At 36.8% G+C, this 26,382-nt stretch overlaps 1 pseudogene; it reads right to left on the reverse strand.

Moving 5' to 3' along the window:
* Positions 1–741: 741 nt before the first annotated feature.
* Positions 742–26,382, reverse strand: part of LOC113072710 (titin homolog) — a 36,433-nt pseudogene continuing 10,792 nt past the window's right edge.

Below are 26,382 nucleotides of genomic sequence, written 5' to 3' on the forward strand. Positions count from 1 at the left end.
GCAGAGAGAGCAATGGCAGTAACGGTGCGCTGACAGGATGTTTCTCAGTGGAGCGCTGAGTCCTGCCAGCTGTGTGCGGGTGGAGCCACGGAGTGATGCAACACTGTGCAAGGCCAGACTGGGCAGATAGCCATAATTACTCCTTTATTTTTTTCCTCGCTTTCTTTAAAACTCGTCACACTCTGAGACGCATATTAACCCAATTCTCCACGCATATCCTGTACAATGGTGTCTCTCCAGAAACCTGCTCATGCGTGACTTTAAATCACAAATACTATCCTAGTGGCTGTCGCTGACTAGCTAATTAAGTTAGCTTCTTTATTTCCAAAGACAATCTGTAGGCATTTTGTCTATGGAATCAAATTTATTTAATCAACTTCCTGTGTGAATCTCTTGTGAAGCAAGCTTCTGCAAAAAACACTTTCGCAGCAGTAAATTATACTCTGTGCATGACTGCACTGCAAATGACAGTAAAGGAGGAAGTGCCAAAAACAGAAGAAAAAAAAACAGTCTATGGCAACACAAAAGAAGCAAGCGGAATGACTGCACAGAATAGAGCAGAACAATATTTTACAAACTTGGAAGAACCAATCCAAATATATTTTAATTCAACAGAAGTAATGTATACATTTTGCCATTAAATAAATAAATTAAAATTACATGCAGAGAGAGAAAGAGACAAAAAAGTTAGGTGGAATAGAAAGTATAGAACAGTAAAGAAGAGTAGAAGAGAGCAGAATATACAATAGAATAGAACTAAAGAAAAGTAAAGATTATAAAAAAATAGATTAACAGAATGTGGAGAGTAGAACTGAAAAGAGAGTAAAAGAACAAAATGCTAATGATTGTAGAATAGAGAGTAAAGCACAATAGAGTACAGAATAAAGTACAGAATAGTAAAGATTTTAGAGAGTAGAATAGAGTTCTGTACTCTATAATAGGTAATGTGCTCTTACTGGTGCAGAGGAAAGCATCTCTAGTGTTGATGGATTTGTTGCACTGGTGGCAGGGGATCGTGGGTATTGTCATGATCGCAGTGAAGAGATGCCCATTTGAGGTTCTCTTCTCCTTGTCTTTGGCATCTCGCTCGCGCTCCTTATTCTTGTCTTTGTCCTTCTCCTGCAAAACACAAGCCAAAACGTGAATGAATAAATCAGAGTATAGATGTGTGATGTCCAGTGCTTTCAGACTCCGTTACAGCAAGATGGGAAATGGGAGCGCGGCACATCCATCATAAAACTCCCAGTGTCAGCAGGGCATTGCTGCATCCATCACAGGAGGAGCCTCATCAGCTGCACAATCAATACTTTCATTCATATTCATCATTCAATTTCAGCTGCAGAGATTAAACACTTTCAAACATTTTCAACATCTGCATGCTCTCAACATCATCTCTCCCTAATCGTCCACATCCATCCAGCCCGTACATCACATCACATCTATTCATCCATCCACCTATCTTTAAATTTAGGCCTATATCTACCCTACTTCCTCCAATGCTTCCATCTATGTACCCATCCACCCAGCCTTCCATAACCTACCCTATCTACTCATCCATCTACCCATCTTCCATCAATCTACCCATCTGTCCATCTACCTATCCCCTAACCATCCATTTACCAATCTATAAAAGTATCTACAGATCAATCCAACTAACAATCCACCCATCCATCTTATCCATCTATCCTCCCAATTACCCATCATCCAACCATGTACCCATCCATGAACCTTTCCATCCATCAAGTACACTCCAAATTATTTTCCTTGTTTCTTCGACACCTTACGTGACATGTCAAAATCCCATCATGCTCACTCCATTACAGTTTGCTTGTGAAAAGATAGCTCCATGCAGAAACCGCACATTGTGGTCATTTTCATAGCCCACCATGATTACAAAACTCTGTCTGGTCTGCTCCAACTGTCACATGCCCAGATTGTAACCACGTGCAAACCACAACATGAAAAAAAAAAATTATAATTTTGGTAGGATTGCCTGATTCATTCTTAACATCCTGCTAATAATAACTAAAATGTTGCTGCATATTTAGTGAACTAGTATTCCAGTGATTATAGATGGGTGGCTTGATATTATAATATTATACAAATATTATAAAAAAATGTGATGGAAGAGGGTCAAAAGTGCACTTCCCAAAGAATTCAAAAATGCCTAAAATGTATAGAAAAATCAAAGAATAAAAACTATTTGAACAACAAGCGATTCAAATATTTCACAATTCTCAACTGAAGTGAAACAGTGCTCTCAGGAAGCACAAATTTTTTTTAATTAAAATCAGTTGCCAAGGCAATAAATTAACACATCACACATCAAACCCCTAAAAATCATAATAACAAACACATCAGAACATCAAATAAATGTTTCTTTTCACTATACATGACGGGAAAAAAACCTAACATCTTCTTTTTGGTATTACAGTCCTACCTCAACCAGACCACCAGTATTCTTGATCTTCAGGGACCGACCCTGCGGTAAAAACCTACGACAAAGCGTAGACATCTCAGATGCACGGTAGCCAGTGAGCGCACTGGCCTGAAGGTACGGCAGATGAGTTTCAGAGTCTGTCTAAACAAACACACAAGTTCCCATGACGGCGAGCAGACGAGCCAGCCAGAGGAAGTGACTGCAGTTTCTTTCTGTCGTCTTTCACATCGGGGCACAGCTTAAAGATACAGTGCACTTCCTTTTACCATTTCTTTAGTATAAGAGGCAGCTTTTTGTTTGCATTCTGTCATTTAGCCAATTCAATATAGATCGATATTCTAATCAGTTAATTGAAACCTGGAGTGACCATGTTACATTAAACAATTAAGATTTGTCTTCATCACTGGCCTTGTTACCAATATGATACTATTCCATGCACGATGTTTTTTTAAGAAAAAAAGTGGCAAATTAAGGTGTGCGGGTTTCTTAAGTAAAATAACGTGTATTAATTCCTTAACCACATTTGAGGACATAAACCATATTTGGTGGCCCAGCTGATTCATAGGAACATCGGAAAAGGTTCTCTGAAATTGTGAAGTCATAGATTTTAACATGCATTTGTTTTCACAGAATTGCATGCGCTCTAAAGCTTTAGTGTGAGCGCGTGTTAAAACAGCGCCATAGAGAGACCACAGCTTGCTTCAACATCCTGCTGAACTTCCCTACTGTGAGCATTTGTACGACAGACAGTATGTGCACAGAGTTGCCTGCGCAACAGATAGCGGAGTAGCTGAGAGCTTTCACACCATCAGCGGCCTCATCATCTACAGGAACCACAGCGAGGAAACCTCAAATTAAGTTAATTAGCAGGTGCATGCTGCTGCATCAAAGAACACCACTAGCTCAGCATGATATGGGGCACACTAAAATGATAACATTTGCTTTCACTAATAAGGTCTGAGATGATTCAGATAGGCCCACGGAGGAAATGTATTGGTTTTTGATCGGAAGAATCTTAGTTCGACTACATCTGAAACATACATACACACACACACACACACACACATATAAACATACATACATACATACATACATACACATATATATATATATATATATATATATATATATATATATATATATATATATATATATATATATATATATATATATATATATATATATATATATTAGGGGTGGCACAGTTAAATTTTTTCACGTTTTTTTTTACTTTATAATAAAAAAAGTTCTATCCGACTACAAGCAACAGCACAAATAAATACAAGAGAGTAAAGTTATAAACAATAAACAGTGATTATCTTTTTTTTTAATCTTTCTTTCTAGCATAAGTTTTTAGGTACAGAAATTGAATAAAGTAATCAAAATGTAAAACTGCATTGCGTGTTGGACTGTATAAATTAAAGATGATTCTTTATTAAAGGGACAATAAGTAACTTTTTAGGTATTTTATTATCTAAAATTAATATTTTTATTTATAAATATGCCCTCAATGGTGTACAAATACCTATGCCAATGTTTAAACTAATCCTTGTAAATGAAGAATTTATTATCTTTATATACATGGGACGGGTAGGTCGACGGAGGCTTCCATGTAGTTCCGCCATCTTGCAAAACTATAATAGCAGAGAGGGACAAAAAGTACTAAGCCAACGCGTTTCCACAGCGCGTTTTCGGTCAGAGCCAGAAACGCAGGTGCAGAGCAGTGAGAGGCGTTTGAAACTGCACCGGCAAGTTTAAAAGTCTGGATTGCATTCTTATTATGGACCATACATATGCCGCGCCACAGGAGAAGAAAACATCGTCGCCAAAACAGTCAAAAATAGAACGTAAAAGGAAACGTGACCGTAGATTACAGAAAACAAGAGTTAATGTCGGGGAAGCTTTTTCTAGGTGGAAAGAGCTAATGCTGGATAAATATTTCAAAAGAGACGCTGAAGTGGCCAGTTTTCTTCTCGACAGGTAAGTCAGTGTTACAATCTATATTACAATATTTTTTTTATATCTAACAATGCACATTATTCAGAAAATATAACGAATAAAGAAGACATAACTACTAATTACAATATTTCATGTTTTCCACAGTAAGTAATTCATACTGTAACATTCGTTTGTTTATGGTCATGTTGCAGTTTGTTTGAAATAACACACCTGTTCACCTGAAGGAAAACTCGACGAAGTGCTATTATAAGACATCCCGTCAAAGCTTTTTGGTACATATCGCCTACCGTAGATGCAACGCGCATTTTGAAAAAGCGAGGCGCTGGAGAGCAAAATTAGTTTGAATGCAAAATACAATTTCACCACTAGATGGGAGTAATTCCTACTTAGTGTCCCTTTAAAGTTATAAAAGCTTTGTAATCAGAAGCAGTGAGTCATTTCTTTGTTGTTGCTGTTCGATTAATATAAAGACAATGCACTAATACAGTAGGCCTACGTTCAGCCGGCTATGTCTGCAGTAGGATACTTATCAAAACCGACATTTTGACATTGTGTTTGTGTGAATTTGTCCATTTAAACATTATACTTCAGAGAGAGCTTAAAGGGTTAGTTCAATTACTCGAGAACGAGTCAATCTTTTGTTCATTATCTGGCTCGGCTCGGTGTTCATCTTCAGTTTTCTCTTCACAGCAGTTCAGTCAATGTACTGTTTGAGTACATTAATTACTCAGGGACTCCTCAGAGGGAGTGTCAGCCAAATTAAAAAAGTTAACAGCTTAAGTCATTTGTGGATTAATGCAAATTGGAGACACGAACTGTTTAAAACAATGGTTCAGGTGGAGCGGCAGTTACTACACAGAGCCCGTAGTCTACCGACAACTAACACAAAATCGTTTTCAAAATCGACGAAGAATCGCCTGCGATTTTAACTTCGATTTTGTGTAGATTGTCAGTGAATTACAGCTCAGTGTAGTAAATGCCAACCGGTGTTGCCAAGTCTGTGGTTGTTTTTCATGTCCGCGGGTCAAAGCGACCCCAATACAAATAACGTGATATTTAGCCCCTAAAATGCGAATTTTACCAAGGCAACCCTGCTAAAAAAGATGTATTTAAACCCCGGGAAGAATTTTTTTTTTATCGGGGAACCTTCTGAAAGTGCGATTGTTCTAGTTTTGGACTAGTTTTGAGAAGCAAATGGGCAGAATTTGAAACCTGGCAACCCTGATCTGAACGCACGTGCTGGAGATATACTTCTAATCACAGGAGCGTCTTTACTGATGAGATGTGCACGAAAAATCGCATTCGATTTTTTGGCACAGCCCTATCACAGACTGCTTTGTTTTGAACTCTCTCTCACAACAAACACGGAAGAGAAGACAATGCTGAATAAAGTCGTAGTTTTTGCTATTTTTGGACCAAAATGCATTTTCAATGCTTCAAAAAATTCTAACGGACCCTCTGATGTCACATGGACTACTTTGATGATGTTTTTCTTACCTTTCTGGACATGGACAGTATACCGTACACAAAGCTTCAATGGAGGGACTGAGAGCTCTCGGACTAAATCTAAAATATTTTAAACTGTGTTCTGAAGATAAAAGGAGGTATTACTGGTTTCAGGTGAGCGCATGCACAACTCTTCTCACTGCGGCCGCGAGCTCACATCCTCTGCCTCTTAAATGTTTAAACTGGCAAAGCTTAAATGAGTTTGGTTTAAATTCATATTAACGTGTGCTGTTCAGGTCTCATCTGTACGCACCCGCTATCAGCACCAGGATGATGAGGGAATAAATGACTACTCATATTCCAGAAGTAATTCACATTGATCAAGAGTGAATGGTTTGTCCAGGGTTTTTTTTTTTTCTTATCGCTAGTGTTGTAATGTCTGGGAATCCAGAATGCGCATCCATCAACAAAAACACATATTAGTTGAACCCAGTTTGTTTTACGTGATACACACACACACACACACACACACACACACACACATACACATACACATACACATACATATATATATATATATATATATATATATATATATATATATATATATATATACATACACACACACACACACACCGGAAACCAGTCAGTATCTGGGGCCGTACATTTTCATGCTGCAACGGAGATGGTCGTGGATGAATGGCACAACAATAGGCCTCAGGATCTCGTCACGGTATCTCTGTTCATTCAAAATGCCATCGATAAAATGCACCTGTGTTCGTTGACCATAACATATGCCTGCCCATATCATAACCGCACACTACTTTCTCACACATTGCCATACACATGTTCTGCCATCTGCCCTGTACAGATTCATCCGTGAAGAGAACACTTCTCCAAAGTGCTTAACGCCATCGAATGTGAGCATTTCCCCACTCAAGTCAGTTGCGATGACGAACTGCAGTCAGGTCGAGACCCCTATGAGGGTGACGAGCATGCAGATGAGCTTCCCTGAGATGGTTTCTGACAGTTTGTGCAGAAATTCTTTGGTTAGGCAAACCGATTGTTGCAGCAGCTGTCCGGGTGGCTGGTCTCAGACGATCTTGGAAGTCCTGGGCTGGTGTGGTTACACGTGGTCTGCGGTTGTGAGGCCAGTTGGATGTACTGCCAAATTCTCTGAAACGCCTTTGGAGATGGCTTATGGTAGAGAAATGAACATTCAATTCACGGGCAAAAGCTCTGATGGAAACTCTTGCAGTCAGCATGCCAATCGCATGCTCCCTCAAAACCTGCAACATCTGTGGCATTTTACAGTGGCCTTTTATTGTGGCCAGCCTAAGGAACACCTGTGCAACAATCATACTGTCTATTCAGCATCTTGATATGCCACACTTGTGAAGTGGATGGATTATCTTGGCAAAGGAGAACTGCTCACTAACGCAGATTTAGACAGATCTGTGAACAATCTTTGAGAGAAATAGACCTTTTGTGTAAATGGGTCTTTGAGTTCAGCTCATGAACAATTTGGGCAAAAACAAAAGTGTTGTGTTTATAATTTTGTAATTATATATATATATATATATATATACACACACACACACACACACATACATACACATACATATATACACATAAAATTATAAATATTAAATCATAATCTAAATCATTTCATTATATACCAACCTTGTTCTTCTTGCTCATTTTGTTCTTCAGGTAACTGAATGTCCTGCTCACTTTCGTTCCTCCAACTTTGCCTTCACTGTCACTCCGCAATGGCCCCGGGTCCTCCTCTGATATACTGAATGAGATGAAAGAAAATAAATGGGAACATCTTATCTGTCCAAAATAGTATTCTAAATTATAATGAATGTCTCCTAATTTGTTTAAACTAGTGTCCCAAAGGCACCCGAATGGTTTACTATTTAACGTTAAAGTACGTTAACGTTTCTTCACAAATACAGTACCTACTTTAAGGGCATAGTAAAAGTAGGTTAATTGGGATGAAGCGTAAAATCTGGACATTAAGATGTTAGCATGTAGCCAATTCAAACATGTGATGCAGGGGTCTTACCAGTTCTCTAAAGATCCTGATGTGCCTGTGAATGAGCACAGTCCTGAAACGAGAGAAAAACCATTGATTAAGTACTGTGGAGACAGGACTCTGACATACTACACAACATAAAGGAGACCACAGGACAAAAATGGAATTATTCATCACTTTTCACTGAGCTTTCTTACACAAGAAGTTTTATAGGTCTTGCAGAGAACAAAAGTAAAATTATACTTTTTACAAACTCAAAAAAAATCTTAAAAGAAAAAAAAAATCTTAGGTATTGTACTGCAATCACAAAAGCTTAACTGTGAAAGATGAAATGATTTATAATGTTTTGCAAGGACTGGCTTATTATTTTCATTTCATCCATTCATTTTTTGTGTCTTGTATAGTAAATGACTAGGCTGTTTATGTACAGTAGTTTTTTTTAAGAAACCTGTGACAGACGAGTTTGGATTTTATATAAATTGAGTTAAATAAATAAAAAAGTGTGAAGAATTACATAAATTAATAAAATGCAACAAATTGTGAAACATTTTACTTCCTTAAATTGTTGCGATAGTTACTGTATTTAGCCTCTGAGGGCAGTATAGTTTACTCTGTATAATAAGCTTGAATAGGAGAAAGTATATCAACAATGCATACACACGTTACACACAGAAAAAGTTGATTTCACTAATTCCATTCAAAAAGTAAAACTTGATAGATTTCAAATGTTTATTTCTTTTAATTTTGATGATTATAACTGACAACTAAGGAAAATCCCAGATTCAGTATCTCAGAAAATTTGAATATTACTTAAGAACAATAAAAAGTAAGGATTTTTTGAAATCTTGGCCAACTGAAAAGTATAAAAATGAAAAGTATGAGCATGTACAGCACTCAATACTTAGTTGGGGCTCTGTTTGCCTGAATTACTGCAGCAATGCGGCGTGGCATGGAGTCGATCAGTCTGGCACTGCTCATGTGTTATGAGAGCCCAGGTTGCTCTGATAGTGGCTTTCAGCTCTTCTGCATTGTTGGGTCTGGCATATCACATCTTCCTCTTCACAATACCCCATAGGTTTACTGTGGGGTTAAGGTCAGGCGAGTTTGCTGACCAATCAAGAACAGGGATACCATGGTCATTAAACCAGGTACCGGACGCTTTGGCACTGTGTGCAGGTGCCAAGTCCTGTTGGAAAATGAAATCTGTATCTCCATAAAGTTGGTCAGCAGCAGGAAGCATGAAGTGCTCTAAAACTTCCTGGTATACGGCTGCGTTTACCTTGGACCTCACAAAACACAGTGGACCAACACCAGCAGATAACATGGCACCCCAAACCATCACTGACTGTGGAAACTTTACACTGGACCTCAAGAAATGTGGATTGTGTGTCTCTCCTCTCTTCCTCCAGATTCTGGGAACCTGATTTCCCATGAAATGCTTAATGTACTTTCATCAGAGAACATAACTTTGGACCACTCAGCAGCAGTCCAGTCCTTTTAGAAGCGAGACGCTTCTGAGGCTGTCTGTTGTTCAAGAGTGGCTTGACACAAGGAAAGCGACAGCTGAAACACATGTCTTGCATACCTCTGTGTGTAGTGGTTCTTGAAGCACTGACTACAGCTGCAGTCCACTGTTTTTGAATCTTCCCTACATTTTTGAATGGGTTTTGTTTCACAATCCTCTCCAGGGTGGGGTTATCCCTATTGCTTGGACACTTTTTTCTACCACATCTTTTCCTTCCCTTCGCCTCTCTATCAGTGTGCTTGGACACAGAGCTCTGTGAACAGCCAGCCTCTTTTGCAATGACCTTTTGTGTCTTGCCCTCCTTGTGCAAGGTGTCAATGCTCGTCTTTTGGACAACTGTAAAGTCAGCAGTCTTCCCCATGATTGTGTAGCTTACAGAACTAGACTGAGATACCATTTAAAGGCCTTTGCAGGTGTTTTGAGTTAATTAGCTGATTAGAGTGTGGCACCAGTCTTCAATATTCAACCTTTTCACAATATTCTAATTTTCTGAGATACTGAATTTGGTATTTTCCTTAGTTGTCAGTTATAATAATTAAAATTAAAAGAAATAAACATTTGAAATATATCAGTATGTGTGTAATGAATTAATATAATATACAAGTTTAACTTTTTGAATGGAATTAATGTGAAATAAATCAACTTTTTTGATGATATTCTAATTATATGACCAGCACCTGTATGTGTGTATGTGTGTGTGTATGTGTGTGTATGTATGTATATGTATGTATATGTATGTATATGTATGTATATGTATGTATATATATATATATATATATATATATATATATATATATATATAAAATGTCTCATTTGGCATATCAGCTATCCATTTGTCCAATAAACCACAGGAATGACTTGAGCAAAGGTATGTGTTAAATACCATCTTTCTGTCAGAAGAAGAGCTGAGATAATTTCAATCAAAAGCATCACAAACACAAACATCTGCTGTACATACTGAAGTTATATTGCGTTACTGCAGCTAAAAAAAAAAAAAAACACTCAGAACTCAAGGGAGCAATGTACATTTAAAATATTTGTGCCATTAAACCAAATGTATTATGATTTATTAAGCTATTATAAACTTATTTATTAAATTAGTCTTAACTTTCTCAGAAAGATTCCATACATAAGTTCATTAAGTTATTACATAGAGAATTTTAAAAACGGTTTCATTATTTTGGTACTTCAGTCATTTAGTTTTTGTTTTCTAGAATTTTGTATTAACCCATAAATAAAATAGTATGCAGATCAATCATTCTTAACCTTGTCATAAAACTTTATAAAATATAAGTAATAAAAAAAAAGAAATAAATACAATTATTTAAAAAGGTATTTTGGAAATGATTTCAATGAGCCGGTCTTATCAATAAAGGGAGGTAGTAGGGTCGGACAGGGGCCACGCCAGGCATTGTGGGATATTCTTCTACTTACTGACTGCTTCCTCCTCATCACTGGATGAAGAGCCAATAGAAAAGAGAGTTTTAGATTTGGGGAGCATGGGCAAGATGCTGAAGGAGAAGGAGATTCGTCGCTTGGGTCGTGGCCGTCTGATCGCTGGAGGGTTCCATGATCACATGGCAAAAAAGATCAAAGCAGGCATTATAATAAAACTGGGTGCTAATAAACTGACAGAAAACGTCCACTCCCTTAAAGTGACACCACAGTGAAAGGGAACCATAGGAGGTCCACATCTGATGAGTTGAAGAATACCAACAATCCCAGTTGATACAGGATTTTTTCGTATTATAAAGATCCCAGGACTTGAAATCCGGTGTTAGATATGACTGACAGGAAGTGAGTGGTCAGTGTGTGGTTATATACATGACCAAATATTTTCCACTTTCTTATCTTACAACAAGGGCATGTAAGAGACCAGCAGAGGAAAACAAAAATACATCCTCTGAACTCTGCAACCTCTGATCTAAAAGTACTTCTGAAACTTCTCAGATATTGTTAGCATTTTTTTATGTATAGAATACGTTGTTGTCATTACAGGACATGGAGCAGTGGTGCAGAGCTCAGAGTGGCACAATGAGAGACAGGAGTGAAAATAAAAGAGGTGTTTTAACTCACCATCTAGGTCTTTGTGACTGATGGCCAACATGGAGACAGACTTGGTGAGAAAGGTTTGTGAATGTGGGACACTTCTTCGTCCAGAGTGGATGGACCTCTGAAAGCAGTAAACATGATAAACCAGTTTAGGTAAGTAATTGAAAAATCTGCAGATGCAACTCTTATATCTGATTCAGCATATTAGAACACACTGAAGTGTTTTTAGACTACTTTTCTTTGGCAGAAAGTAAGACGTTCAATAAATATAAATATATATATTATTTATTGACCGCCTTCCTTTCTGCCAAAGAAAGAAGACTAAACACACTTCAGTTGCTATATATATATATATATATATATATATATATATATATATATAATCAACTGTCATTATAACATGACTTGAACATAGCGTCCATGATGTCACACAGTCATTTATGGTGTTTTTCTGTTCTTTGAATGTAAAAGAGATTGAAATGTATAAAAGAATTCATCTTTTTGGTGAATTAAATATTGACCGTGTTGTTATAAAACTATGTTTATTTATTTTTTATAGTCATAAAAATAACCACAATTAATACATACCAATAAAAAATGATTGGACAAAGTACTGAAAAAAATAAAATATATTGTTGATTTAAATGGTTTGAATAATATACTTACAAAAGAAACACAATGTAAAATTATATATTAATATCAATGAAACTATAACATTTAAACAATCTACCAATTTAGTTTAAATGGTTTAAAATACTAAAACCATAAATTAAAATAATATATTAATTTTAATGACACTATGTTATATACAAATAATGCAATATTAAAGTAAAAAAAATCAATATAGTTTAAATGGTTAAAGTTATACTGGTAGGTTTAAAGGGGTCATATGATATTGCTAAAGAGAACATTATTTTGTGTATTTGGTGTAATTAAAGGTATTTATGCGGTTTAAGGTTCAAAAAACACATTGTCTTCACCATTCTGAAACGCATCGTTTTTTTTATTTCTTTTTTTACAAAGCTCATCGTTCTGAAAAACAATGTGTGCTCTGATTGGCCAGCTATCCCATGCCGTGTGTCCAGGCTTGAAAAGACAAAACAAAAAAACCCATTACAAACGAGCCATTTGTTACATTCACTAAGGTCATAATTACGAATTATAATGACTTCTCCTGTGTTTTTCCGAGTTGCATTGCGCTGCGCCACGTAAAACTAAAACCATGTCTACATTTGGGATTGGAGAAACGATAAACAACAAGCTCTACTATACACCAGCGGTTCTCAATTCCAGTCCTCGCGCCCCCCAGCTCTGCATATTTTGCACGTCTTTCTTTAACACACATGATTCAGATAGCCAGCCTGTTAGAAGTGAGCTCCGTGCATGAACTGTGCTCCCATTGACATGATCCCTACACAGTGTTCATTGCTCCCTACTCCCTGGGCAATGGAAATCTGTTGAAGTTTGTCACTTTGGAAAATTCATTCACAGATTTGCGAAGTGCAACGTCTTCACACTGACAAGTGTGACATCACCTCTCGCACACTTCAATGCACTTATATATAATGCATGTTCACTTCGAACTGGAATCAGGGCGGAATATCCTGTGAGGTCTACTTCGCAGGGCACTTACATTCAAATAGAACAAACTTCTGAAGTTATAAGAGATACGTATAAAATTTGCAGAGCAGGATATCTCTTTGTGTTTGAGACATTAGTCTTTGCAACTTTACAGATCTTCTTTACTCACCAAGAGCTTGTAACACGCCAAAGAGAACGGAAAAGTTTGAATCGCATCATATGACCGCTTCAATAGATTTTGTTACTTTGTTAATATAGATTTCAGCTGATGTGTGGTGACAGATGCATACAGTATAAAGGCTTTTTGCAATGTCTGTGAAAGCTGCACAACCAATCAGATTTTAGTGCTGGATCTATCCATTTATAAATAATACTTCACCTGACTGTCCAAACTGCAGAAGTCTCCCAGGTTTGATTCCTGTTCCTCTTCGGTCAGGGACACAAGTGAGTCTCTTTCTTCTCTGTCCAGCTTTGACGGACTGTTTGGTTCTTGGCCGGCCTCCTCTATGCACTGGTTAAGGCTTTTCCTTCCTTCCTTCTCTGCTGCAAGTCCTTCCAGGCTGTAACTGTGAAAAGCATATTTGATTATGCTTGAATTTTATTGCAGTTCAGAGTTTCACACACAATTGCACACAGAATCGTGAAAGATAATTCAAACACAAGCAAAATAAAGCTACATGCAAATTCATTTTGATTCAGATGCACAAAGAATCAAATGACAAGTCTACTAGCAAATGCTAACAAAACAGGCTTGACCTCAGTCTGTGAAAGTTGCAGATGACATCTCATAAAACCCATTGAAAATAATAATAATAATAATAAATAAAAATCCCGTGTCCAGGGATTTATTTATTTATTTATTGCCATGCATTGGTCATAGAGCTCCTTGTAGCGGTGCTTCAGGTGTTGAAATATATTTAGTTGACACGTACTCCGTCTGCAGTGCATATACAGTATGTGTATGCGGTGCAGAAGAAGCAGCAAAAGCACATTATTGTAACTCGAAAGCACATTAAAATAACATGCGAGGGCTAATTTTTCCGCTCACATGCAGATTTCCTTTGCTCCCTAACAAAACCAGAATTTATATTCCTCATTCTAATTATATAATAGTAAATCACAATGTATGTTTGTAAATCATAAGTGCATAAATGCATATTTGAATATATATGGTCTACATTTCAACAAATATATCTTTATTATAAGGCATGTCAATAGGCAGATGTTTTTGCTTTTTATTTTTATTTTTTTTTAATGAAAACGCTGTGCCTATGTATCCTGTACTTGTATCAATGCAGATATTGTACTATATTAGTTATTATAATTATCAATGTCTATCACATGCTGCTGCAATTGTCTCTATTCACTCTAATCACTATTTGTAAATATATGATGTTGTTGGCAATTTCCTAGCCCTCTCAGCCATGCTAAACTATAGAAAAGATGGGTTATTAGCATTGTCACTGCCTGTGAGGTACCACAGCCAGCCTTTCTTTAAGTATATTAAAAATACTCTTTTTGGTTTAGATTAGTGATATGCACTTACAATAATTAATATAGTAAAATATTTACACTGATAACTATATACAGTATGCACAGGTATAATAAAAAGTCTACTGGTATGCCTTATAATAAAGATATAGTTATATTGACATGTAGACAATATTTACATATATCTCCATAATTGCATTTATACAGTATTTTCTGGATTTATACATATTTTCATGTATTTATATCAATAATTTACATTCATATATTCAGACGTATATAATTATTTATTTACGAATTATAACTATATATTCAGATCCACTTCTATATATTTACAATTTACATTTATATATTCAGGTTTACATTTATATTCACAATTTACATTTATATATTCAGATTTATAACTATATATTCAAATTTACTTCTATATATTCAGACTTAAAAGCATAATTTCAGATGTGTGTATATATATATATATATATATACTATACAATTATTTCAACTTGCACCTAATTGTCGAGAGCAGTTCAACGTAACAGGAAACACTTGAAAAGGTGACAATGTGCTAATATATATTTTAAAAAATAATAATAAAAATTACCTCTCATCAGGTTTTGAGATCCAGATCAGTATGTTAGTCATAGTTAAAATTAATTATCAACTGTTGTGATACTGTAGTTTAGTCTACATCGCTAGCTAAACAAATTCATTTAAGTGGCCGGTTAGTCTCTTTCTGAAAAACAAAGAAATCTACGGAAATGACTACAAGAGTGCTTGTGGTCTCACATGTTTGTCCGGAGAGAGGAGTAGACTAAACCATAGAGAGGAAGTAGACTACTACACACATTACACTATGAGCACATACACACCAGTGTCTTCACAACACACTTTTTGTGCTCCCATAATGCAATTATTGCTGTATCATACAACAACAAGATGTTTAAAGATTTTAGACACTTCTTCTTCGACTTTCTTTACCTTCTTTCATTTATTTCGTCATTTTCTGAGTGTAGGACAACCGAAGGACACCAGCTCATGCTTCATGAAGTACATAAGACGCAAGATGAATGGATGGACAGATAGAAGAAGGGGTGCAGCAAAAGACAAAACAGGAACTTGTTAGCAACAAGGTCTAAAAGAGGCCCTTGACATTTCACCATTATGTATCACACTACACAAGGTTATTAGAGTTAGTTAAAAAATAAAAGTCAAAAACAAAATTAAGATGAAAACAAAAAAATGCTGAGACTAATTCAAAATATATAAAAAAAACTATAATAGTTTTTCAAAGGGATTTGATGGCATCCGTTTTCAGCTCATGGCTTTAGTTTTTTCTCTCACATTTTTTACATGGGCATTCAAGAAGGATTTGGTGGGGAAAAAATGAAAATGGATGGTAGTACCTTCTCCTATGGCCCGCAGACCTGTGTCCCACTTCCCCACGTGCCCTACTGGAAAAAGTGATGGGTGAAAATGATGAGGAGAAGATGAATGAACAGAAATAATGAACTTAAATTAATATGAAGAGCTGATGAGATGATTGACAAACCACGATGTTCCTTTTTTGTGTGTCTTTAGAGTATTAGATATCATGAGTGTTTATTAACAGCAGGAAAACTGTCCTGCGTGACCTAAATACAGCTCTTTCTCACAGAACAGCTGCCTGCTGACAAAGCCCACAGAGGAAAGGGCCCTAACACTATTGGGATTTCCCTTCACACACACCGTCACATACAGACTGTAAATGAGAAGTTGTATACAAAGCTGAAGTAATGACAAGATGATGAGACAAAAACCAAAATGTAGCAACTGCAAGCATAAACTCAAATCTAAAATGTATACTATGCATGTATATGCTTGCATTATACCGCAGCTGTGTGGTATATATTGATGATAATACTTTGATCCTATTATCAGATGATTCACAGGAAATGACACATTTATAAGAAAAAATTGACGACACATGTAGGCCATACTCTAAATTTATCTACTGCATTTCCCCCCTCCAAATGATTGCACATAGCAGTGAACACACACACGCACACTCCGTGGGCATACACCCGGCCAGTGGAAAACAAACTTTTACCAGATATAGGCTATTTTGGATTCTTTTTATGTAGTATTTATCTTATTTATAACAGTATGATATTTAATTTCACATTTAAATAACTGATTAGCCTATTATCTCAGCATACTGTTAAATGACGTAGCATAACGTTAATCAATTAGCATGTTCTCTTAGCTCCCATTGCTACCAATGAAACTTAAAATGCTTTTTTGTATATATATATATATATATATATATATATATATATATATATATATATGTATTTAATTCCTAAAACTTTATTGGTGTAGATTACCTGCGTTGACTAATCTCCGTCTCCTCCGCTGAATTTTTGCCTGGGCCCCAACTGTGCCTGCGTAAAGGGGACAGGGATCGTACGGAGGTACGTATAACGGCCGACCGCTCCGGGACCTCTGTCAAGTGGTCCTTTTTCTCTTCCTCCTCCATTTCTCCTGAAACAGATGAAGCTCCAGGAGACTTGGGCTTTTCCTGACAGGGGTCTGATGTAGGAGCTTCTGTGCTGGGTTGAGAGATGGCGCTAGGGGTCCCGAGGCTGGAGGTGTCGTCTGTGGAGGACGAGTAGGACATAGACACACCGCTGGTGACTGTGACGCTGTCCTCAGCCTTTGAGGGGGAAAGTAGAGGAGAATCGGATGGTGTTTGCAAAAACAAAATTACAATTTATGCTTTACGCTTATGGAATTTATGCTTGGTGACAACTAGGAGGCCTGGGATTTTGGAACAACTTCCCAACCTAACAGAGCAAAAATTGCACTTTAAGCCTGGTTAAAGCGAGCACATGTCAAGTCTGTGAAAGAATGTTGATGACGAACCACATTTACATCTCCAGTTACATAAAGGCAGACTCTTTTTTTTTTTTCTGCCAACCCTACGGAGTCTCAGAGTTCTTTCCATCCTTATAAAGTTTACATAACATAGAAACACACCGCTCGCTTTGACATTCATTTCCATTCACAGCGGCTCATTAGTTTCCTCACATGCTGAGAACGCAGCCGAGTGAGGGGTGTGGTGAGCTAGCGGCTACACTACATAACCATAATAAATGACTTTATGAGCTATGGAGGAGGGAAAAAGACTTCCAGAACACAAGTCAAGCTTAGGTGAAGATACTCTACCTGCTTTCAGAGCTTGGAGAAAATGCAAGCATGCATCCACAAACAATTCCAGTAGGCTAATTTTGGGATAATCTTGTTGCTAGTTTACTACAGATTTATATTTTCCGAAAACAAAATAAATACATAAATAAATGGTGATGACATTATATTAAGAGGTTTTTATAAGAAAATCATTGCATCTTTAATTTGTGTGCAGCCTAACTGGTCAGCTATTTAGCTTTGTATAGAGCTAGCCAATTAGCCTCATCTCACAAAATACAGGTAGCCAATTAGCCTACTCTCTGCATATTGCTAACTGATTAGCCTACACTCTTAGCATGATTCTAGCAGACTAGCCTATTCTCTTAGCATGTCACTAGCCAATTAGCCTGCTTTCTTAGCATACTGCTAGCTGATAAGCCTGATATCTTAACTTAAGATGCATTCCAAATGACGCACTATACACTATGCACTTATACACTATGTACTTAATGTATTGTATGAATTATGAAATAAAGTTATTTTTTCATTCAGAGTCTGATCCTTCCCCTTCGCTATGTAATTAAAGCTGGGACAGATGAGTGCACGAAGTGTCCGACATTCCACATTCATTTTTTTATGTTATTTAAGTCAAAACATCAACCGAGTTTTTAAAGAGCCCTTTTTCTTTTTGGAATTTTTGGTGCAACTTTAAACACACTACTCCCTATTGATACTACAAAACATCCTAAAATGGGGACTATAAGACTATTCTGCATTTCAAAATAGGGTTTTAATGAAAAATGGCCTGATCTATGCATCACAGAAACAAAACATTACAGTTCACAAAAAAACCGCCATTCTTTGCGACTTGCAAAGGGCAACACTTACATGTCAAAATCTGTGTTAAACATCTTTAAATCAAAACAAGGATTTTAAGGGCTGGAGGAATCCACAGGAGACTTTAGAGGAGTTGAGAAATTAGGATGAATCATGTCTGAAAATGAGATCATAATTGATGCCTTGGCCAACTGATCCGCTCACGTCACATGACTTGATTTCAGTGGAAGATGTTGTGAGTAGAGGATCACCACTGAAAATTAGACCCATTACATAACCGCTTTATCTGGCCGAGGCACAAGCAAGGGGTTCTTCACATAGTAAAGAGACATAGAAATAAAGCAAACAGCAAAAAAAAAGAAGAAAGAAACAGATTTGGAGGATATGCGAAACGCAACACAAACCCGGATGCACCTTATTATTAAAAATACTGTCCTGGCTCAAATCCTGGCTAAACAAAGAGTCGTCATCGCTGGCGGACCCTGGCATGGTGCTCGCTGACTCTTTCTGATGTGTGGTCTCGGGTAAAGGGGCTGAAGGTGAGAATTCTGGAAAAAAGAATCAGAAAAACATGAGAAAGTCGAAGAGCGACAGAAAAACAATAAATAGAAAAGAAAACACACCAGATTTCAGTGAACTGAATCAATTTACAGGGAGTCTGAAAGTGACTAATTTCAGTCCATTGTGTTGCATTTCTGCTTGCAATTATTGCAGACAGGATGTTGATGTCATCTACTTAAATAGATGATCTTATTTGACTAGTGGAGTCTTTTGTATTGACAGGAAGACATTCATTTAGTCTTTGGAGGATGTGTATGCCGCTTCCCATGCAACACAATGTGGGCACTATTTAGATTGGACACACACAGACACACAGTCTGAGCAAAGAGGTCATCCTTTCTTTGTAGTGTGCTGGAAAATGTATAAAAGAGGTTTTGTGTTTTGTTCTGGATGTAACAACTAGATCTATGTGACACAGCATTGTGTTGTTGACGTCAAATGCCGTACATCTGTGGTATTTCAATGTAAATTCATGCATCATTTAGAAGAAGCTAGACAAACCAGAAGCCAGCATGAACATCCTCAAAAAACATTTACATTTGGGTTTCCACTTGATATTCAATGCAAAGTCAGGGTTTTGAAGCTAAACCGGTTCAGAAGCACTAATTTAACAGTTACCTGAAATCACTGAAATGGATTTCGTCTCCTGGAGTCCAGCATCTTGACTGGCATCAACTGAATAAAACGTCTCTGTGGCTCTATGGATCTGCAATGACAAAATCAGTCTAGTTTAGAGTTTCATTTAAAGTACAAAACAACCATTTCATATACAAATCAGACAATTTTCAATTTGATTCTGCATTTTCAAATCTTATATATCTTTATATCAAATAAAAATGCTTGTTATATGTTTAAAACCAAGAAGAAATAAGAAAACAAATAAATATGAAGGTACAGACTGTCAACAAAATATTTTTTATTCTGCATCACTGCTAATAAATTATGCATATATAGCATGTTAGCTATGAACTTATAATACCAAGACAATGATTTAACCATTTTATAACAAAATTGTTTAAAATGAAATTTTTTCACCACTGCCATCAAATCAAACCATGAAATTGGGATGTGATGGAAATTACATTAGTCCGTTCAGTATAAAGAATACAAAAAAATCCTTAAATCTCTAAAGCCAAGAGATGAAAAAAAGCATCTATAAATGTTCTCAGGTTCTCTTATCGACTAAAGACACTAGAATCCAGCAGGACATATGGATGCATCAGGTGAAAGAAGGTTTCCTCAGCTACCTAAACTCAGGACAAGTCTTAAATGCCTAAAGCATTTTCCTTGGACCACAGAATTTAATTTCTTGATCAAGAAAGGCGTTCATAAACAGAAATATTAGCAGTGGTAAGAGCAACTACCTCCTGAGAGTAACACGTGGTTGGAAACACTCAAAGGCTGTGATTTGGGGCAGGAAGGGTTTCTGGGGGCATGTGTGGGGTGTTCAGAACAGACCTAGAGAGGAATGTGAGTGTGACCCATATATAAACATCACGGCCCACTAGCATTCAACACAGAGCAGCTGTGAATGGGCTGTAGAGGGTTAGCTTAAGGCTACTGCAAGGACAAATTGGTCACCATACTTTTCATTTTCATTGAGATATATATCTAATACATTTTTTTTTATTTAAAAAAATGATTAATTTATATATTAAATATATATTTATATATATAAATAAATATAAATAAATATATATATATATATATATATATATATATATATATATATATATATATATATATACAGAAGAGCTTCAACTCCAGCTGTAAAGTTGCATAGAAAGATCAAAAGACCATGAAAAAGAAGAACGTCCGTGTGGCGGAAACAGAAGCTTAGAAACCTTCCTGTGCAGCTCATCTGTATGTACCATCATCAGCTCCATTCATGAGCATGTGACACACGCTGACCACCACCCACCGCCCATCATGAGCATGTGACACACGCTGACCTCCCACGGTTAGTGTGCACCAACTGTGTGCATGCATATGTGTCTATGTGGCGGCTGGTCATAGGCCTCCTTTGTTTGGTCATTGGTGGACGGACACTGGTCTAGTGTGGCCAGCAAGAGAGGCGTGGGCTTTTTTTCAACAGATCCATCAACAGCTGTGTCCTTTTAACTCACAGAGAGAGAGAGAGGGATGAAGAGAATTACAAATAAATACTGAAAAAAGGAATAAAATAGGGGATTAGCTGGTTGAACTGGTTCTCTGAGCTGTGATCTTTATGTCAGAGCAGCAGGTTCGAATCCAGCCTTCAACGTGCCCCAACTCCCGTTCCGCCATTACTCAATATTATTTTTCAGCCTCTACAAAAAGTAGCAAATGCCCAAGAAGCAACAACAACAATAAAAATAAACTGAACAGAAAAAAACAAATACATACATAAATCGGATCTAAAACAAAAAAATAAAAATAAAAACTTATCAGACAACTTAATGGAAAAAAACAGCAACAAAGCTAACAAACAAAAAAAATGTTTACTGAAAAGTACAAACAACCCCCCCCCCAACAAAAAACAAAACCAACAAAAACTAAACACTAAGTGAAAAAAATACAAATAAACAAATCAGAAAGCTCAAAACAAAAAAATTAATTAAAAACCTAAATAGACAACTATTATTTGTATAACAAAAAAAACAGCAAATAAACAAACAAACTAAAACAACAAAAGTGATGGGATCAACAAATGACATCAGCTGGATTCAAACACTGGTCAAGCGCCTAAGTGCCACCACATGCCATCATGGCATCGTGAATAGTGATTCAGGTCTGTAATGTTTCAATGCTGTTCGTGACAACATGTCATTCCCAATTACAGTAGGTTCTGACAAGATCCAAACAGCACCGAGAGACTCACACCAGCTAGAACTTAGACATGCATGTTAGGTTTACTTATGCCAGAACAGACATCAACCTCAATCTGACAAAAAAGTGCAAATAAAATCATATACACAAATCACAGAACACACTCTGTCCCCAATGGGAAAGCAAATGAAAAGCCTCAAGTATAGAGCACTCAGTCTCAGCCAATTAAACACTAGTTACTTGTGGATGTGTGCCTCTGGATGTATATTACCAAACACTCAAAAATGCATTTATGCAAACAGATTTGCAGAGAGCCAGAAGGCTAGCTGGGATACTGCTCAGATATGTTGTCTTAGTTTCACGGCTTGGTAATAATGGTAATGGATGTAGCAGACACACACAGAAACATTTCCAGCCAGACACCGTTTAAACCAATTACTGAATGAGTCGTGAAAATCACTCCACAAGTGTGGCATATTGAGCCAATGTGCTGTAATGGAAAGATGTAATGCCTCATACTGAGTGAATGCTCCACTGAGAGCACTTACACGTAAACATGCCACAGCGAAGAAACAGTCAGCCAGAGTCCTGTTCTTTGATCATGACTGGTTTGAAGAATTTTAAGGATAACTTGCAAAGAAATAAACCAAGCATAACGGTCTGTCAGGCTAGCTATGTTAAAGTAACATACCTGATTGATCGATCAATATAGAATTGTTTATAATGATCAATGCTCATCTCAAAAACAAGGAGGCCGATTTAATGCTAAGAAATTCAGCCTTTGTGAGTATAAAAGACTTCATGTTATTCTGAAACTTAATTGTCAACCCACATTCAGGAACTGAGACCCAGCTCTTTTTTTGACTGGCACGTGTCTGAAAGTACACACAAAAATAAAGCACAAAGCATACTATTACAGCACATATATTTATGTTTGGTGTGGCCTACTGAAAAATGATAGACGCTAGGGTTGTTGCGATAGATGGCTGCATAAGCTGCAACACAGGTTATGTCACTTGCACACCGCGGCACTGGACCAAACGTCTTTTTTATTTTTTATAGTAATAAAAATCATTTAGTTCAGTTAGAGAACAGACACAACATTTAAATCTGAATGCGGCAGCTCAATGCAGCATGCCAAAAGTCACATGACGAGACCTGACAAGAAGAGTGAGGTGAGAAAGTCAAGACGATCGCAGAAGAGTTTCAAAATGTCATGCAAAAGCGCCTGTTTAAAAAATATTTTGGATTTTGAAAAGCCTGTTGACTTTTGCTATTTACCTAAGGTGATATTGAAAGTTTTTTAAACATTCTTTTTTAATTTATTTGGTTCCAGTGTTTGCTTATTTTTATTTAATCAGTATTTTTTATTTATTTATTTTTTTACATCAAGTATTCCGTGTCTCCCAGCTCTCGTATTTGTTTTGCTAATAACATACGTTTATTTAGTTATTTGGTTTCACAGTGAGGGGGAACTCAAACAAACTGAAAATAAACAACTGCTTGACGCTAATTTAAAAGTGAAAGTAAAAATGTAAAAGCTTTTACAAGCTACTCCAGACACAGTGATACCAGTGTTGACATGTCGATTAATGGGCTGGAAAATTTATTTACGATTTACAACCCTTAAAGACGCTCTTGTGTTATCACAACTCAAGGATGCCCAGGATTCTCCACTGGGATTCTGCATGTAACAAGTGTTCTGCCTGCTCATAAAATGATCTAAATCATTATTAGCCCCATCACAATATGACTCACTCAAAGACTTCCTGTAAAACACAACTCACAGCAAACAAACTTTCAGAGTGTGTTTACATGCATTGGGAACCTCGGGATGCAGCCGGACACAAAGGGGCTTTTTGAACAGATTGGGACATAGAGCCTATTGCAGGGGATGATTTATGGCACAACAATGCAGATGATGTGACGTCAGGTTTCTACATGCACGACTAGAAATGAAATATGAGAATGAGAAGACATGCAGAATTAAAGAACACAATCTTTAAAACCATGCGTGTGTTTGGTAAGGTAAGGAATTATGACAAAGGAGTGTTGTGCGCGAGCGCATGATGTAAGCTGTAAAAAGCCTCCAAGTATTTCTCCAGGTGTGTGGCTTAATTGTCTGAACGCCACTGGTGGCGAGTAAATGGGGCCATAATGTGTTTTTACACACAGAACACAACACTCCAGTGACTGCCAAATCCAACACCTCAAAGAATAAGAGAACAACTGAAAAATGCACTTAGTAAAACATGATCCTGATGCCCTCCACATGACCTCTCCGGACACACAAACCCCTTTCTGATGGTACTAACTTACTTTGAGAACCCATGTAAAGTAAAGACAGTAAAGACAAAATATTTCCATTTTAAATAATTTTAAAATTTCAACTATTTCAATAAGCACTGATCAAATGTTCTATGCATCAAAAAATCCTTTAATAAAAAAAAGAAATAAATGTTTCTTGATCAGCAAAGCAACATATCAGAGTGAAATAAGACTGAGACAATGACTGCTGAGAATTCAGCTTTTTAAATTTGAATATCATTAGGAAATATTACTGTTTTTACTGTATTTTTGATTAAATAAATGCTTGCTTCTTTCGAAACACAAATCTTGCCAACCCCAAACTTTTGAATGGTAGTGTATGTATCTAAGGAAAGAAGGATGAAATTTGTGGCAAGGTATCTATTAAGTGCCCTGGCTCTGAGAGATGCAGCTGAAATCCATACACATCCATGGTCTAATCATGGAAAAGGAGACTGTTGAGATGGGCTGTATTTAGAGATGGCAGAACTTCTGAATGGCTTATGAAACAGAGCTGTAATCCACCGAGTGTGGAGTGAGACTGTCCACAGACTGTTGTCTGAGCTGGTCATTCTGGACACATTCCACAGATATGACGAGCTGTGGAGACAGGAAATCCTATGTCATGGCACTGGGCACCAGAGGACGTTAAAACAGTCTCATGGATACAGTCTGAAAACAATCACATGCCATTTTCATACTGCAAAAACGCTCACCAGCTACCGACTTTGATTTAGCATGGTTCTGGGTAAAACATCTGTGAAATGACTTGAACGAGGTGTTAAGTAGCCATTTGGCTTCTCGATCAATATAATGGAGCTCTCAGTTTAAAGGAAAATGCTACAACAAAGGTTTGCATCAACTGAAAAGTGCTCTCTTGGGTGCTCTTCCAGACGAGCGAGGGACAACCTGTCTCTCTCAAACCTCACTTAGCACTGAACCGGCACCTGCTGGCCAGTTTCTTACATAAAAAAAAAACTGAACAGTTTAACAGCTTCTCTACAGTTCCCACCACAGATGTTAATGTTGACTGTATTAATATATCCGCTCTCAAATAAGCATATATATTTATATAAATCTGCATTGGGCAGTTATCGGTTTGGCCAGTGGAAAGGAGTTGCAAATGGACAAACTTTTTTTCTTTTTAATAACAGTTAATATTTTTGTTAAATAAATGGTCATTTCATCAAGTTCTATATATCCAATTAAACCATTCATGTCATTAAATGAATCATTTATCATATATAGCCCTGATAAACCTATATCAAATTACGTCTCAATTCCCTCATTTTGTGAAAGTGAACAGGAATCGCACAGCTATAACAGAGACCTAGCAGGTACGTGTGCATCAGGAATATCAATAAACTGTAAATAATACTAATAATATAAAATAAAATGTAATTTAAAAACAGAAAAGTTAAAGCAAAACTGTACTATAAAAAAAATCCTTTAAGTAGGAATAATTATGCATGACATTTCTCCATTTATAACTTAAAGTATTTTATACCTACTATAATTGGATTTTATTTTAATTAACTCGCCTTCCCACATAATGATTCTCAGACCAGCTGCCAGCTCATGGCAGATGATGGACAGCAGAAGGACGGAGGAGAAGTGAATGGAGATAAACAGTCAGTGAAGCAAGTCTGCACCAATGCACTTATCAAGAGCTTATAATCGAGGGGTCAGACTGAGGAAGGACCCTTCACATGTCTGGCTGTGACCTTCACTGATACACTACCAGAGCAGCCACTAAATATACAACCTCCAACATACTGACGGCATTCTAGCCTGCGGTCCTACTGTTCCCACACACATAATATCTCAATTAGGACACAGGACACTACTATTGTTTTTACATAACTTTATATAAAGCTTCTGTATTTTTAGAACAAAATTACCCTATTTATAGATCCTTTTAGTCCCCAAAAAGAAACGTTAAGTTGCACTTTTGTCCTTAAAGTGTCGATATGAAATATAAACATTGCTTTAAAGCTTTAGAGGAAAATATGGACGGAGAACGTGTGTTTAACAATAACTTTATTTGTAAATCATGTTTTCCTTACTTATTATTTAATGTCCTCAAAAAGAACGTTGTCTCAAATTTTGCGAACTTCTTTGGACACTTTTTTCCCTAAAGTGTTGCTTTGAAACATCCACATTGCTTTGACA

The sequence above is a fragment of the Carassius auratus genome, unplaced genomic scaffold (assembly GCF_003368295.1).
Source record: "Carassius auratus strain Wakin unplaced genomic scaffold, ASM336829v1 scaf_tig00009974, whole genome shotgun sequence".
Classification (NCBI taxonomy): Eukaryota; Metazoa; Chordata; class Actinopteri; order Cypriniformes; family Cyprinidae; genus Carassius; species Carassius auratus.